This window comes from Trichosurus vulpecula, chromosome 5 (genome assembly GCF_011100635.1).
Source record: "Trichosurus vulpecula isolate mTriVul1 chromosome 5, mTriVul1.pri, whole genome shotgun sequence".
Taxonomy (NCBI): domain Eukaryota; kingdom Metazoa; phylum Chordata; class Mammalia; order Diprotodontia; family Phalangeridae; genus Trichosurus; species Trichosurus vulpecula.
Window position 1 is genome coordinate 178,245,394 of NC_050577.1, and position 16,604 is coordinate 178,261,997.

General features: G+C 36.6%; 1 protein-coding gene across 1 annotated transcript in view; it reads right to left on the bottom strand.

Annotated features, from left to right (window-relative positions):
• Positions 1–16,604, bottom strand: part of RASSF8 (Ras association domain family member 8) — a 120,459-nt gene that overhangs the window by 60,212 nt on the left and 43,643 nt on the right. Inside the window, exon 2 of the mRNA XM_036759771.1 lies at positions 15,197–15,292. The gene's annotated coding sequence lies outside the window, so the exon portion shown is untranslated. The remainder of the gene's footprint in view (positions 1–15,196; positions 15,293–16,604) is intronic.

Below are 16,604 nucleotides of genomic sequence, written 5' to 3' on the forward strand. Positions count from 1 at the left end.
TTGATAATAAGCATTTCACTTAGGAAAACCTGAGTTCAAATTCAGCCTCATATATTTACTAACATTTATTGGCTATGTGCAACTGGACAAGTCACTGCCTCAGCTTCCTCATCTGTAAAACGGTCATAATAGCACCTACCTCCCAGGAATGTTGTGAGGATCAAATGAGATAATAATTGTAAAATGCTTAGCACAATGCTGGGCACATGGTAAGCACTATATATTATTATTATTTCACATATCCACGGAAAGGCAATTGTGACAAACTAGAAAAAATGGTGGATTTGCAGAACAGAACCCTGCGTTGGAATTTCAGATTTGACACTGGCCACCTATGTGACAACGGAAAAATGGAAGAATAAACCTTTTCCATACATATAAATTAGGGAGAGCAGTATTTGCACTGTGTGATAGAATCCACTCTCTCCCAAGGGTTCCCCTTTCCTCCCAAGGTGGGTTAGCCTAACTTTTCCCTGAAAGACAACAAAGCTCTCCTTAGGACTTGATTGGCTCAAGAGAACCTCTTTTGACACAGCTTCTGGGTAAGACTCTGGCTTTCAGGTCATCTAAGGATTATAAAAAAGGCCTACCTACTTGAGTCAGGCCTTTTAGAGTTGTTCCTAACTGCATGAATCACCACTCCTTATTCTGCCAACCCAATACATTTCTTTAGAGAGATAAAGGGGTTTGTCCACCCAAGTTAAACAATGGAGGATCCTCCTAGAATATCCCTTCTATGGTTAAGTAAGCCTCCTTTTGTTAAATGTTGAATAACCAAGGAGTGCTTAATTTCCATCCAACACTGAACCTGAATCAACAAGGCAACAACCAGAGTCAAGCCTATCCCTAACAATCTACCTCAGTGTTGAAAGAAAAACATTTTGTAAACTTCTAATGTGCTATGTAAATATGAGTGGTTTACTCTGTCTCAAATATTACTCTATCTCAAATATTTCCCTTTGCGATGGAGGGGAAAGCATATGTTCAGATCTTCCAAACATTAAAGATGACTAATTTTAAAGTATATTTTCATGTCATATTTGGTTTAATATTTTGATTAGTTTTATTGAACTAATCTTTTCTCCTCTTTTAGAATCATTCTAAGAGATGGCTCAGAGTGGAAAGAAGAAGGAATATTTTTAAGAAATAGAGATGATATAAAAACAATATATTAATAAAAGTTTTGGGGCAGCTAGGTGTCATAGTGATTAGAGCACTGGCCCCAGAGTCAGGACATCTGAGTTTAAATCTGGCCTCAAAAACTTACTAGCTTCGTGGCCCTGAGCAAGTCACTTAACCCTGATTGCCTCCAAAAATAAAATATAACAAATGAAAATTGTAAAAGTGCATTTACATGTGAAAGAACACAAATAGGCTATCTTCGAGTTAAATGCTGACTTGTTCACTCTTCATATCTTAATTGAATTAATTATATCAGGTCAACACAGTTCATTAGTTGCTTAATCCATATACTATTTTGAGGGCAGTAGAGTGGGGTAGAGGAAAACAGGAAGAGAGGAAGAACTCACTACTCCTTCAACTTTCAAAAAAAAAACTTTTACTGATGAAATAAAAGTTAAGCTCTTTAGGGGAAATGTTACATTTAGGATTGATTTTCTAAGAAGAATCAGTTAAACCTCAAAAGACCTGATTGTGCAATATTAACTCTGGGAAAACTTCTACTATTTCCTGTGGGAATTTTTCTGCAGAACAGCTGAATCAGATTCTCATTTCTACATAAAAGTAAAGTATTGTGGAAGGTGGGATAAGGTTAGGAGGGGTGGAGAGGTGGAAGCTATTAACAGGCTCTCCTATTCAAAGAAAAAAAAATTATGTATGACTCAATATATTACTGGATAGATTAATTAAATTACCTGCATATCTATGACATCTGGATTTCAGAATGATCCTAATAAATACAAGACCAATTAACTCTCTGTTCTCTAGTTCACAGTCCTTCCCTATTCTAACCCACACTGGAAACCATATTAAGGCTTCTAATGATGCTCTTACTTTTAAAATCAACAGTGGTATTATTCTTCAGTTTCATCTTCCTGGGTCCTCTGTAATACTGTCAAATCACCACCTAAGCCACAGTACTCTTTGTGACTTAGGACTTCCAGAATACCATTCCTAACTCTTTTGTCTGTGTTTTCCTACACTAGGAGTTTTTAACCTGAAGCCCACAAACTTATTTAATTGTATCTGAATAATTATTTTCCTTTGTAATGGTATGTGTCTCCTCAGTATCAAAAAACAAACAGACTCCCCCAAAAACAAACTTATTCTGACAGTGGCAGGGTCTCTAGAAAAGACACAAGGAAAAATAAAAGTTTCTTCATCCCTTATGCTTCTCTGTCTATAAACCAGGACAGCTGAAAATAGCCATTTTCACCTATCCATGTATGGCATACAAAAATTTACTAAAACTACTCAACCTTGTGTCTCAGTTCATTCCAATGGAGAATCCTCCCTAAGAAATCTCATGGTCAACACAAGTTAAATACGGCCAAGATGAAATGAATGGCTCATTTTCTTCCATGTCTCTTTCAACATTTAATTTTACCATGGTAGATAGTGGTTCACTGGGTACCATGGTATAGGGTATCTGTACGGTGTAGTAGGCACACTACTCTTAGACACACTAGGAGTCAGAGACCTGACTAGTTGAACCTCTTTGCCTAAATTGGTGGCTGATCTAGACAAGTCACTTAACCTCTGTTAAGACTCAGTGTCTTCAGGATATGAGATCATTGACCTTTAAGATCTCTTCCAGCTCCATGCTTTGTGTTACTATCTTGTTTCTACTCTACCTTCTCTAGGTCCACTGGTGCATGCTTAGGTAGTGCTTTGAATACCCATGCACAAGTCAGCCTTAAACAAATTCCTATGGAGTTCCTATACAAATTACTGCAGACTGTGCTCACTTTGGCATCTGAGAGTTGGGTAAGCAGAGAGAGGGAGCTTCTCAAGTCAGGTCTGCCAGAAGATGAGGATGGAGGCCTGGTCCCCTGTTTCTGAGAGAGGTAAAGAAATTTTCAAAACTTGCTCCCTTCTATCTGCCACTCCAACATTCCAGGGAGGAAAAGCAATGGGATACTGGCTTTCTTGCATGAGTTAAAACAATAGCTGAGCATAGTTATGTGACCAGAAGAGCTTCTTCCATTGTATTTGGGAACGGAACTGAACCTAGGTAAAATTCTGAAGTGGAAGCACTCCCACTCCCCTTTCTAGGCCTCTCTCCCACATCCTGTTCCCAGTTCCCAGATTCTCAACTCCTATTCTGCCTTATGTCTTCCCAAAGATCCCCATACAGGTCTGCCTTCCCTTACCAATGACACCTAAGGTTCATCATTCAGCAGCAAAATCACAAGGATCACTAGATCACTGTGGAATATTTTAAATTGCTGAGGGAAATAGATACCCTGCCTAACACGTATGAAGATAGTTTACAATTTCAACATTAGAGCACACTACTTTTCCTTGCAGTTCTCAAATGTTAGAGATATGTTTGTGTTTACTTGTACTTTTGACTATATCAGTAACTTCTCCAACTTTTCAATTTGCCATGCCATACTTTTGCAGAGCTGGGTTTTGGTGGCTGCTATGATAAAAAGCTAGTTCTGTGCAAAAATTAATGTCAAACAGAAAATGAGGGTGTCAGTGCACGATCTGATTCCAAGGTTTGAGAAGTTGCACGGAACCCAACAGTGCACACATTCCATTAATAACTGCAGTTATTTAGAATGAAATAAAAATGTTATTTCAACTTTTGTGTATTTTTTCTAATTGCCTAGTAGTTTATTATGTCATAAATATTTATTATGAACCTAACTACTTAATAAATGTTAGGTATTTCTTTTGACCTAGAGGTGTATGAAAAAAATACTGATCCTAAAGATGCCATAAATGGAGAAAGTTTGGAAACCTCTGCTTTACCACCACATTACATATTCCAAATTCTCTGCCTACTCTGATAATCAAAATTCTCTTTCAGTGCAGCAGATCTCAACTATGAGGTAAGAAGGTAAGATGTTGAAAATTTTTACACAATCACATGATTATATAGTTCTTAAGCTCCTTGTTTATTTATAAACCCAAACTAATCTCTAATTATCATAATTCAGACAATATGTAGGAAATAGTTGGAAGATATTTTCCTATTAAGTTGCCCCACTTGCCCCTCAGTAAGGCTTGTCCTGGCAAGGAAATATGGATTGTTTCTTATATCATAAACCAGGAAACTCAATATGATATTTACTTGCTCATTTTGTGCACTGAGTTGATATACAAATCTTCCCATTTCAAGAGTCACAGATTAGTGTCAAAAGAGACCTTAAAAGATCATTTGGAGCAGACTCCTGCCTTTAAGTAGATAAAAACAGCTTTATTTTCATTTGAGACGTGGCAACTAAAGCCAGAGAGATGAAGTTAATTTTGTGTAAAATTTCCCACATCTATATTCTTCTCCATAGTCTTGCCAAGACTTTCTTAACATAGGCCCCCACCAATCACTTATAACCTCTTACTTGGGGCAAATTCTCACCTCTAGAAGCACTCAATTCTAATCCATCCTCACAACCAATGCCAAGTCTTTTCCATATACCACATTGATCATGACACCGAACTTCTCTGACTTGGCATAAAATAAAGTATTAAATAAATAATAAATGAAAGTATAAAATAATAAATAAATAATAAAAATAGAGAATAAAGTAAATAAAATATTTTTATAATAGACTAAGAATCAGAAACCCTTAAATAGTCATTTTGCCTTGGTCATCTTACAATGTATAGGCTTCAGTAACCTCGTGTAAAATGATGGGGATCTTTCGCTATTTTAAGTCTCAGCTAAGAAGTGATGAAGTAGATACACTGGGACAAGAGTAGAGAAGAAGGGAAGGGAAGAGTGTGAGATATTTTGTGAAGCAGAATAAACAAGACTTTGGCAGCTGTTTAGATATAGGAGAGGTAAAGAAAAGTTAACAGTAGAAGATGACCACTGGGTTGTGAAAATGAGGATGGCAGTATCCTTGACAGAAACAGGGAAGTTTAGAGGGGAGGATTTGGGGAAAATCTCAAAAAGGTGTTCTGTTTTGTACATGCTAAGGCTGAGACAGACTGAAATATCCAGCCAATAGAGATTTGGGACTGCAGCTCAAAGCGAGATTAGGGCTAGAAATGCAAGTCATCTACATGAAGAAGTTTAACCTTTGGAATCTGAGGAGGTCATCAAGAGAGTGAATGAATAATAAGTGGGCAAAGACAGAGTGCTGGTGAAGAATTAGGGCATGAGTGATGATGCTTCAAAGAAGCCTTAGATCAGTAGGAACAGGTCAGAGCAGTAGTACCACTGAACACCCAGGAAGAACAGAATATTCAGAAGGAGGGGATGTATAACAGCATCAAAGTTTATAACGAGCTCAAGAATTAGAAGGACTAAAAAGAGTCCATTGCATTTAGCAATAAACAGATGACTGGTGGCCTTGGAAAGAGCAGTTTTAACTGAGTGGTGGGAATGAAAGACAAGTTGCCAGGAGCTGAGAAGTGAGTGAGATGTGGGGACGTACAGGCAATTGCTATAGTCAGCTTTTTTTAAAAGTATGACTGAAAAGATCAAGAGATAGAGAAAAACAGCAGACTGCTATGATCTGATGATGAATGAAAAAACCAGAATCCAGAAAATAATACCCATGATGAGTCAAAGTGACAAGCATTTATTAAGTACCTATTGTGTGCTAGTCACTGTACTAAGCTCTGGGCATATGAAGAAACTATGCATAGTGTCCCTCTGTCCTCAAAGAGCTCAGAGGACAACATACAAACAAAGAAGGTAATAGCAAACTACAGCAATATAAGTGGAAAGAAGCCGAATATAGTTTCTTTGTTGGTTGGTTTTGCTTAACTTGGCTAAAAGTAAAAGATTATTAGGTGGGAGGCAGAGGTGCTGTGTCTTGAAATGACTGATATGAAATAAGGCAAAATAAAATGTTTTTAAAACTTCTTTTAACAGTTTTTGAAAAGAATAGTTTATTCCAATTTGCTACTATATCCATTTATTCACCAACTTAGCCTCCTTTCCTTCCTTCCTCCCTCATTCCTTCTTTCTTTCCTTCCTCCTCCCTTCATGTGTTTCCTCCTTTCCTTATTCGCAGAAGCTGGAAGTACAGTGGTCACTCAAGAGCTTAATCATGTTTTTGCTGATCAGCACTGAAGTTTTGACAGGCTCCTTCTCCAATCTGGGCTGGTCTGCAGTTTAAGCAAGCTTCCTTAGGCAACCTCGTTCCCCCATTCCCCCCTTCCCCCTACCCCTTGGAATTCACCATATTGATACCAGATTTAGTGCTACCACCCAATCAGCTATAGCCCTACTACAGCTCAGAATGCCCAAACTCTAGTGATCCGCTAGCCTCAGCCTCCATAGTACCAGGAACTACAGGTATGCTCCACCACACCTGGCACTGTTTCTTTATAAACAAATTTGAATGTTTAAAATTGAATCAAGGCCAAGGGCACTTGAAAGAAAACAGCATTGCTTCACTTTGAAACTAGGATAAATAATGCTGCTTGTTGAATGTTGTTCTGACACTTATTTGAAATGTGTGAAAGGAAAAGGGTTTCTTCCTTTTATAAAGACTACTGCACTTTTGGTTTGTGGCTTCTTGTGCTGAAGTGGATTTTTTAAAAATAGAGGACGCATCTCTAATGATTATTAGCATTTCCTGATAAAAATTCAGCAGACTGCTGGAAGATTATATTTCCAGAAAGTAATTCTTACTCTAACATATCTATCTATAACGGTTCATCCATATCAGACACCTGCATTCTTGAAATATTTACCATGGAAAATTCCACCCATTTTGGACTGATACACAGCCAAAGAAAGTAAATTGCATAAGAAGAGAAAGTATACTTTTAATAAGAATAGTTTTCAGGTAATAAAAATTTAGCCATCCTACATTATATCAAATTATGAGAAAATCACTTATCTAACCCCACCAAATTAGCAGGAGAAAGTGTAAATTCTGCGTTCATGTTTATTTTTACTCTTAAACATGGATAATGAAGCATACCATTGGCCTTAACAAGATCATAAAAGGTTTGCCAAATTGGTAATATATAGCAACATATAATTGGTAATACATAGCAATATATAATACTACATACAGTACTTATACGAACTAGTGGGCTACTACTAATTCATATTCCTTATAGAAGAATGTGACCATGTCACTCCCACCCCCCACTCATTGCATATACAGAATAATTTGGATTAAGACTACAGTCTTTTCAGGCACCATATACTTCAACAAAGGCTATCCCCTTGTCTCGAAGGCATATCCACCTCACCTTGGTGTATAAAAAATCACTAGCTTACTTCAAAGCAAATCTTAGGTACTACCTCCTACAGGAAGTCTTTTCTGATCTGTCCAGTTAGTATTTTTCACATATAAATGTTGTGTCTGAACAACAGAAAGAAAACTTATGGACATAAAGTTTTTTTTTGTCTCCATATCTCCAGAATATAGCATAATGCCTTGTACATAGCCAATCAATAAATGTTTATTTAATTGAATTGAATGAGGCCCACCCAGGTCAAATGTTCAATTTCCAGGTGGACTGGGTACCTTCATTTTGCAATTCCTTTACTTCAGTCAATTGAACAAATATTTTCCACATGTCATACTTAAAGCAAGAGAACAAGAGAAAGTGTGTGAGTGGAGCAGCACATATTTATTCTACTAATAGGAAAAATAACTCAATGTATATACATGTCCTGCTGATACCAAGTATCTTTTTTCTATGTGAAGGACTGCATACTAATGAACTACACAATTTGATACAACAATAAGCTCAAACATATTTTGTCACTGAAGCTTCCAAGTTATCAAAATGCATATTTTTCATTTTTTTCCATGCCATCTCTTCCACCTATTGAAGGTAGCTAAACACAATGGCAGTTTTATGTGTTATATTAATCAGACATCTTTGGTTTTACCATTCTCTCCTGAAGAATTGCAAAATGACTCAATTATCAAGCCAGAGAACAAGCAACTTTGGAAACCTTTTAGTACTAAACCACAATTCCCTACTTTCTTTTAACTTTCTCTGCTAAACTTCTGGTCAAAAGCAAAAGTTGCCAACAGGAAAAGAAATGCCTATGTGAATGTAAACTCAATCATCAGGTTTCAAAATCTGGTGGACAGAGAAAAGCAAGGAACTCTCCCTCAACTCAGGGTAGAACATTTTATGAGGGATAATGACAAAATGGAATGCAAGCAAGATGGTGAAGAGGCTGGATTTTATGTCATAGAAATAAAAGAAACTGGAATTGCTTAGTCTGTAAAAAGGAAAATGAAAGGAATGGGGGGTAAATTGGAAAATGAAACTCTGTCTTCTTTGGGCTATCATAACTGCAGTTGGTTTTCTTCTCACCTTTCTAAAGGCTCCACCTCATTATTCTATTCAAGATAATGAGTGATTCCTTCCTAGGTCTTCTTTTTTTCTATAGTTTCTCTTTTTAGCGATGTCATCAGCTCCCAAAGGTTTAACTGTGACTTCTATGAACTTGACTCAGATCTGTATATCTATCCTCAGTCTCTCTTGAGTGCTGGTCTAGTCATAAATTGCTTATCCCACAGATATCTCAAACCTGAAGAGTGAGGGAAGGGGTATCTGAATAAAAAACACATGGAAGAGGCAGATGGTGAGATGGCCTGAGTGAAGGACTGAATGGGATATTAAGCTGAAGCTTGGTTTGGCGTCAAGGGCCACCTAGTAAAGAGTGGGCTAAGTACATTAGTTTGCATGTACTTAGTAACTGGTTGGGCCCTAGGGAGGGAGCTCCAAAGATGAGAGGATTAACTTCCCCAGGACCGAGAAGTAGATTCTGGAAATCTGGGTACCAGTTCTAGCGTGAAGGGTAGAGTCCAGATGGGAAGGAACAGATCACTGCCAGCAGGCAAATTTCCAGTCTTCTTTCCACTCTTACATGTTACACCTGCCTCCCCTATCTACTCTGTCAATTGGCGACACTGGCCTCCTTATTATTCTATGAATAAGACACTCACATCTCTTGGCTCCTGGCATTTTCTCTGGCTGTCCCCTATACTTGGAATGCTCTCCCCTTCCTCATTTTGTGCCTCCTAGCTTTCCTTGCTTCCTTCCTAACTAAATCCCACCTCTTATAGAAAGCCTTTCCCAACCCCTCTTAATTCTAGTTCCTGCCTTCTGCTAATTATTTCCTATTTATCTTGCATATAGCTTGTTCATATACATTCATTTGTTTGTGTCCTCCATTAGATAGTGAGTTGCTTGAGGGTAGGTGCTATCTTTTACTTTTCCTTATACAGCATAACCAGCATTTAGAAAGTGTCTGACACTTAGTAATTAATAAATGTTTACTGACTCTTATTCTTGACTCAAATTACAAATTCTATCCCACCAAGGTAATACCTAACTCCTCCAATTTTGGGGGTGGGGGCAGAAAGTGGGGGAGGGGTCCAGGGTCTTTCTATTATCTCCTTCTGGTCTAAGGCTTTTCTTTAAAAACTTCATTAAATAAAATATTACCATGTTAAAATGGCAACTCAAAACACAGTCTAAAAAATGTATCAGGAATAAGATGGGAGTCATAACTTTTGAGTAACAAGTCAAAGTCACTGTTTTCAAAATAAGATTCCTATTTTGAGACATGAAAAATTTTCTCCCAATCTTCCAAAGAACCTATTTTCTCTCCATTTAAGATAACATTATATCAATACTATATTAATTGCTGAAGTTGTTTAATGGAAGATTTAAAAAATTATCAAATACACATGCACATACATATGACCTTTTAATTTTTAATTTACAACAGAAGTTTTCAAAGGAAGGCCAAAAAAATGCAAATCATCTTTTAAAAGAAACAAATAAAACTATCTCTATTGGGCCACAATGGATGACTCCTTTAGACACAATGAAAGGATGATGAATGCAATCTGAATGTCACTGAAATTCTTCTCTCCTGGCATCCAAGGAAGTGTCACCATGTAGGTTACTATGACAACTTAAATTATAGAAAATGTCTCTTCCTCTAGTACCAAGTTGCTTTGCTTGTACCATCATATCAAGCTGTTTCAAAACTGTTCAAATGATTTTCTGTGACAATAACAAATACCTCTTTATAATAGTTTTACTTGGGAACATCCCACCCTAAAATAAATTACAAGCATATAAAACCCATGTGGGACACAGTAGACCTGCCTCAAACAGGAAAACGAAAAAAATATTTCAAACAGAAATTCTGAGAATATCCATATGCAAATTGTGAAATGATTGATTACAGCCAGATGGTTCATTCTAGGAAATGTAAGGAAATTACTCTCCTGGCAATTTTGAAGTCTGATTATAGACGTTCATCATTATTTTCTAAAGAAAATAATTTTTTTTATTTGTGGGTATAAAAGGAAAAAAAAACTCTAGTGGTATTTTGACCTGAAAAAGAAGGAAGTATATACAATCTCATTCTTTCCCCTTCCCCTGCTTTCTTCAGTTAATGTAGATTTAAAGATAATTGCTCTCAGACACCTTAATAAACTTGGCAAATGTCTTATAAATGAAGAGAAGATTATTTGTTTCCATCAACATTCCAAAAAGGGGCATAAAAGGGAAAAAATACAGAGGATATAATTAAATGGAGATATTTAGGTTGTAATATTAAAAATAAAGTTTTCATGCTAAAAGTTTACTTTTGGGGCTCAGAAATTCAATAAATGGTAGGTCAATAGAAAAGATTCTAGTCGTCACTAGCAATGAAACAAACCAAAAATTAAACAGGGATACATTTTACTAAACTCCAGTGGCTCCTTATAACCTCCTCCAAGATCAAATATAAAATCCTCTGGCATTCAGAGTCCTTTATAACCAACACATCCCCCTCCAATATTCTTAGATCCTTATATCCTTATACTTCTAACTACCCCCTCATTTCTATTTAGTGACACTGACCTTCTTACTCTCATACAAAAAGATGCTCTATCTCTAGAATGGGAATTTTCACTGGCTATCCCTCATGCACAGAATGCTCTCCTTCCCCATCTCTGCCTCCAAATCCCAGCTAAAATCCCACCTTCTTTTCTAATCCCTTTGACTTTCTAGTACCTTCCCTCTGAAGCTTATTTTCTATTTATCCTGTATATACCCTTTTGGTACATAGTTGTCTACCATGTTGTCTCTGCCATTAGATTGAGGACAAGGACTTTTAACTTTCTTTGTATCTCCACCACTTACAGTGCCTGGCACGTAGTAGGCACTTATGTTTATTGATTGACTAAATATAGATAATAAAATTGATTATGAGAAAAGGAGAGAAACAAGCATGGATTCACTAACAAAGCTATCATGTCAAGTTAATCTTAATTTTCGCTTGTTTTATAAGGTTCCTAGACTATTATATCAAGGAAATGCTACAGACATATTGAAACCATTTTTCAGCAAAGCATTTGACAAACTTTCTTAAGATATTCTATATATGGAAAAATGTAAACTAGATTACTGTACTGTTAACTGACTGAACCACATTCAAAATATTGAGTAGCAGATTAATGAAAGCCTAGAGGAAAATCTCTAGTAGCATGCTATAGAGTTCTATTTTGGGTGTCATCTGATTTAATACTTTTATGAATAATTCAGTTCAAGACAAAGAAGGTATGCTTATCAAAAGTTTTTAATAGGCTAGAATAATAAATAGGCCAAATAACGAAATTAATGAGATTAAAGAGATATAGGGTGAAAATCTGAAAGGATATTAGGGTCTAATGAAAGCTTTTTAAAGATGTGAGAGAATTGGGCAGTATGGAAGAGACTGAAGACAGTAGGGAATAAATACCAAGTAGGGAATACTCAACAAGATAGGTGAGAAGGGTTACTTCAGCAGGCAAGCTATTGGAGAAGATGAGGTGGGTGAGATTATGGGTACATGTAGAGGGGCTGACTTTGCAAAAAAAGGTACAGCCTTACCAGAAATTGAGAAGAAGGTGAAGAGAGTAGAAGATGACGAAGGGGATTTCATAAAGTAGGCTCTGTAAGGTTCCAGGGTATGATACAATCAGAATAGTGTCACAAGAAAGCTCCTTTTGAGAAGCTCATCATCTAAATGGAATCCTTCTTCTATCTGGGCTTTGTGCTAGTATCTCCTACAGTAATGACAAACATGCATCTGTTTTATGCTAGTTCATTATTAATAAGTATAGAGTTGTTAAATAAAGCTATCTTTATTTTTTTACCTCTTTCAGTGAATCATGATTTTGGTATATACATGGAAGAGATACTTTATTTGAAATGGTGCTTTTAAGCAGGTATTCTTAAAACAGTCAACACATAATAAGCACAGTGGATTCTTATCCACACCTGTTAATTTTCTAATTATACAGATGTCATCTGATGGAAAAGCCTCTTTTTCCTTCTCATAGCTTAATCAAGGATAAACTCAACACATGGGTAAAATGTTCTCATCAAGATTATGATGAGATGAGAAAGTTGGCATAAGTGTCCAGTAATATCATTTGGTTAAGAGTGAGGAAACAACATGGAATATGGCAAGGGGAGAAGTATACTATGAAGCTGGAAAGACAGGTTGGTGTTGAGTTGAGAAGGGCTCTAGGAACTACACAGAAGAGTTTATATCTGTTCATGGAGGTAACAGAGAAAACACTGGAATTCACTGAGCAGAGCAAGGACATGATCAGATCTGTGCTAAAGAGAAGACACTTTGGCAGCTGTGAAGACAACAGATCAGAGGGATGAGAAACTTGAGGCAGGAAGAACAACTACTAGGCCAGGGAGAGGTGATAAAGGCCTGAACTAGGGTGGCAGCTGCGTGAGTAGAGAGACACTGGATGAGAGATTTTCTAGAGGGAGAAACAAGAACTATATATATAGTGGTCAGTTACCAAAATAATAATCACAAGGTGCACGGTAGACATAAGTAGCCTACAACACATTACCACTGAGGCACTGAAAAGGAAACCATCATTATCATGTACCATTAGAGATGTAAGACTAGAATAGTAAATAGGCCAGTCAAGGAACAAGAGTGAGAAATAACTGATGAATGCCCCTTTGGCATGGTACCAAGAAATCTAAAGGAAATTCCCCAAATACGTTGAGTGAACCCCCTATTGAGGATTTAGGGGAAAACAGAGACAAGAATCTCATATCCCATAAGAGGATGTGGCTGGGTTGCAATGCGCACTGCTAAAGGGGAGTACCTGTATACAATTATAACACTGATAACATAAAATATATTCATCTTATTTTTTATTAGTTTTTGCTGGATCTTGTGGGGAAGGCAGTTTAAAAACAAAATTAGTGCTCCCAAAAGAGCACTTAATCAGTAATAATTAAGATTAATTAATCTTAATCAGTATTAAATTATTTTCATTAATCAACTGTTGTTTGCTAATTAATTTTGGCTCTCCTAGTACCAGCTGTCAGCAACATATTTTGTACCAGAACAACTCAGTATCATGAGTAAATTAATTCACCAGTTAATCAATCAATAAACATTTACTAAGCACCTACTATGTGACAGTCCCTGTACTATGAGATGGGAATTCAAAAAGATGCAAAATACATTCCCTAGCTCAATGAACTTGAAAACTAATGGAAGTAACAACATGAAAATCAATATATACTAAGCAAGCTTTATACAGGAAATAACAGAAGGAAGATGCTAGAATTAAGAGGGGTTGGGAAAGGCTTCCAGTAAAAGATGGGGTATTAGTTGGGACTTAAAGGAAGCCAAGGAAATTGGAAGGTGGGGCTGAGGAGGAAGAACATTCCAGCCATGGGGGACAGCCAGGAAAAGTCTCCATAACCTTTAATTAAGAACCTCAGTATGCTTCACCTGAATTATTGGAAGTCTTTGTGATCAAATTTCTCATGTTAAAGAATGTAATTTAATAAATTTTTAAAAAATTAATAAATTATAAGCTCTCTTACTCTGAAAGTTTACTGCCACTAAAAGATGTAAAGTTTATTCAAAAAATGATTCATTTGCTAGAACCAGTCTAAATTATTTTCTCTTCTAGGATCCATAACCAAATTAATTGTTTTTTTGTTTTTAAAAAAAAAAACACATATTAAGCATATAAAGAGCAAACAGAAAATCATCCTGCTGTGACTACAATGTAATAGAATGTACCAGATTTAGAAAGAATTCTTCCCTCCTCACACAGGAAGGCTAAAAAGGCAGTTCAAGGACAGGCTATAGCAAGACATAAGGGTCTTGGTTATCCATTAGTGACTAAAACTTAGTAATTTTTCGTTATTCTAGGCCTTCAAAATTGAGCACTGGGCTGTTAGATTTCTAATCCTGGGTAGAGCTAGTACTCAAGCAACCCACAATTTGAAAAGACTTTTTTTAAATGCCTGTCAAAAAGCTTCTAGGGGCAATGGACTAGATAGGTGCTACTTTGCAAGTTTGCCTAGAGACCCAGAATTCATTCCTATGATCCAGTTTCAAGCTGATTTTCAAAGCAACAACTCACATTCACAAATCTAGATTCAAGAGCTGGAAAGAATTGTCAGCTCATCCAGTTCAACTTTTAACTGAAACATGACTCCTTTCTCCAACACTGAGACAGGTGAGTCATCCAGCCTCCCCTTGAACACCTTCTGGGAGAATGAATTCATCAAGGCACCACTCCAATTAGTAAAAATGACACTAAAACATAACAGTGATCTCAATTCATTACTATAGAAATAAAAGGCCTACAGATTAGAATTTGTATCAGTGAAAGGGGAACAAAAATATGGAATTGAAATTATTAGAGTATAAGCACCTGGAAGGTCCTCCTAAAGGTTTTCATCTTTAAATCTCACTAACAATGCCTTGCACATAGTATATACTGGATAAATGTTTGTTCAAATGTATCCTTCAAAATCTGTGATGTGAAACAAAGTAACTTAAAAGATATCAGAGCACCTAATAAAATGCATGTCATTTCAGTTCCTAAAGAACATAGACTTGTCCATCTTTTTTAATGTAGGAAAAATACATGTTAGGTTCCCAAAATGAGATTAAATGTTTCTTCTCTGCCTGTCAAACCAAATTTGAATTTCACCGTCTAAGATGCTAATGATCTAAAAACCCTTTCACCAAGGCAGGTTAAGAATCGTTCTTCGTTTAAGATGAAAACATTTTTAGACTTACCTCACATCATCAGATTCAAGAATTTGAAATGAAAATGAGGCAGTCTTCAGCGTGGCTAGAGAACAAGCCGGGTATTTTGGGAGTAGCTACAGGCACCTGAAAAAGTACAAAATGTTTTACAACTCTGGCTAATCTTTAGCTTAAAAATGCAAATTTGTCCTCTTTTAATTTAGAAATGGCAAAGGGCAAAAAACCTAGTGGTATGAAATTCAAGAATCTGTAACAACAATCATTGCAACTCTTACTCCCCAGACTCAACTCCTATAATCCATACCTCTTAACTATCTGAATGCATTTCTTATAAGATGTTTATTTTCTTCAATTTCTTTTGGCATTCTGTACCTTTGCAAATGGAATTTCAGAAGCTTTTGTTTTTAAGTCATTTGATGTGACCATGATGTCCCAGGAATGACCTTGCACCTCCTTTCTCAATTGACTGGAACTAAACGCACCACTGCAGTAACTTTCTTAAAGGCAGTTAATTTGTTAATATTTGGAATCTTGCCTAATGCCAAAGGGGGAAAGGAGAGCTCTCATATTTTGTTGTTGTTTAACACCAAAAGCCTAGTACTGTTCATTGAGAGAAGAAATATGCCACTGGCTTCCAAGGAGGAAGAGGGTGATAAAATTTTTAATTAATACACTGTTTTGACATATCAGTCACTTCATAATTAGCAAATTCTTCATGGAACCACCAGTTTCAGGAAGGGTCCCAGACCAGTCACTCTTTATTCTCTGGACTTTACTACCGTGTTTTGGCTGCCTTCTCCCTCGTTCTCCATTGGCCCCCTTTTCCATTTGGTAAATTCTTCCTGGAACATCCACTTTTGAGGAAAGGTCCAGGTCAATCATCCTTAATTCTTTGCACTTTGACATAACACCTTTCTCCTTTCACCTCTCTTTTTTATGTGTTGTTTTCCACTACTCACATTAAGAAGCTTTTAGTTTCAGTCAACGGGAATCTGGTTTGGGCCCAGATCTTCTCTGTGCCACACTCCCCATTCTTCCCTCCCTCCTCCCTTGACAAATTCAGTCATTTGGAGCCAACACTGGCCATTACATTTGATCTTAATTTTCTTGTGCTTTTATACAACCTTTATTTACATTATTTATACGTTTCTTTGGATTTCTTTAATCATATCATACAACTCTTACGTTTCTGATTTATTTTCATCATTATTAAAAGCGAATTAATGTCATCTGATTCATATTCCACATTTTTTCCAGTTGGATTTCCAATCTGGGACACACAATTTATTTCCTTACGTTACTACAAGTAGTGTTGGGGCAAATATCTTAGAGAAGACCTTTTTTTGTTGTTATTATGGATCCAGTCATGGAACTACTGGATCAAAGTTTATTAATGTCTCCTGCATTCTTCCACGGTATTTTCCAGAAAGGTGGGATA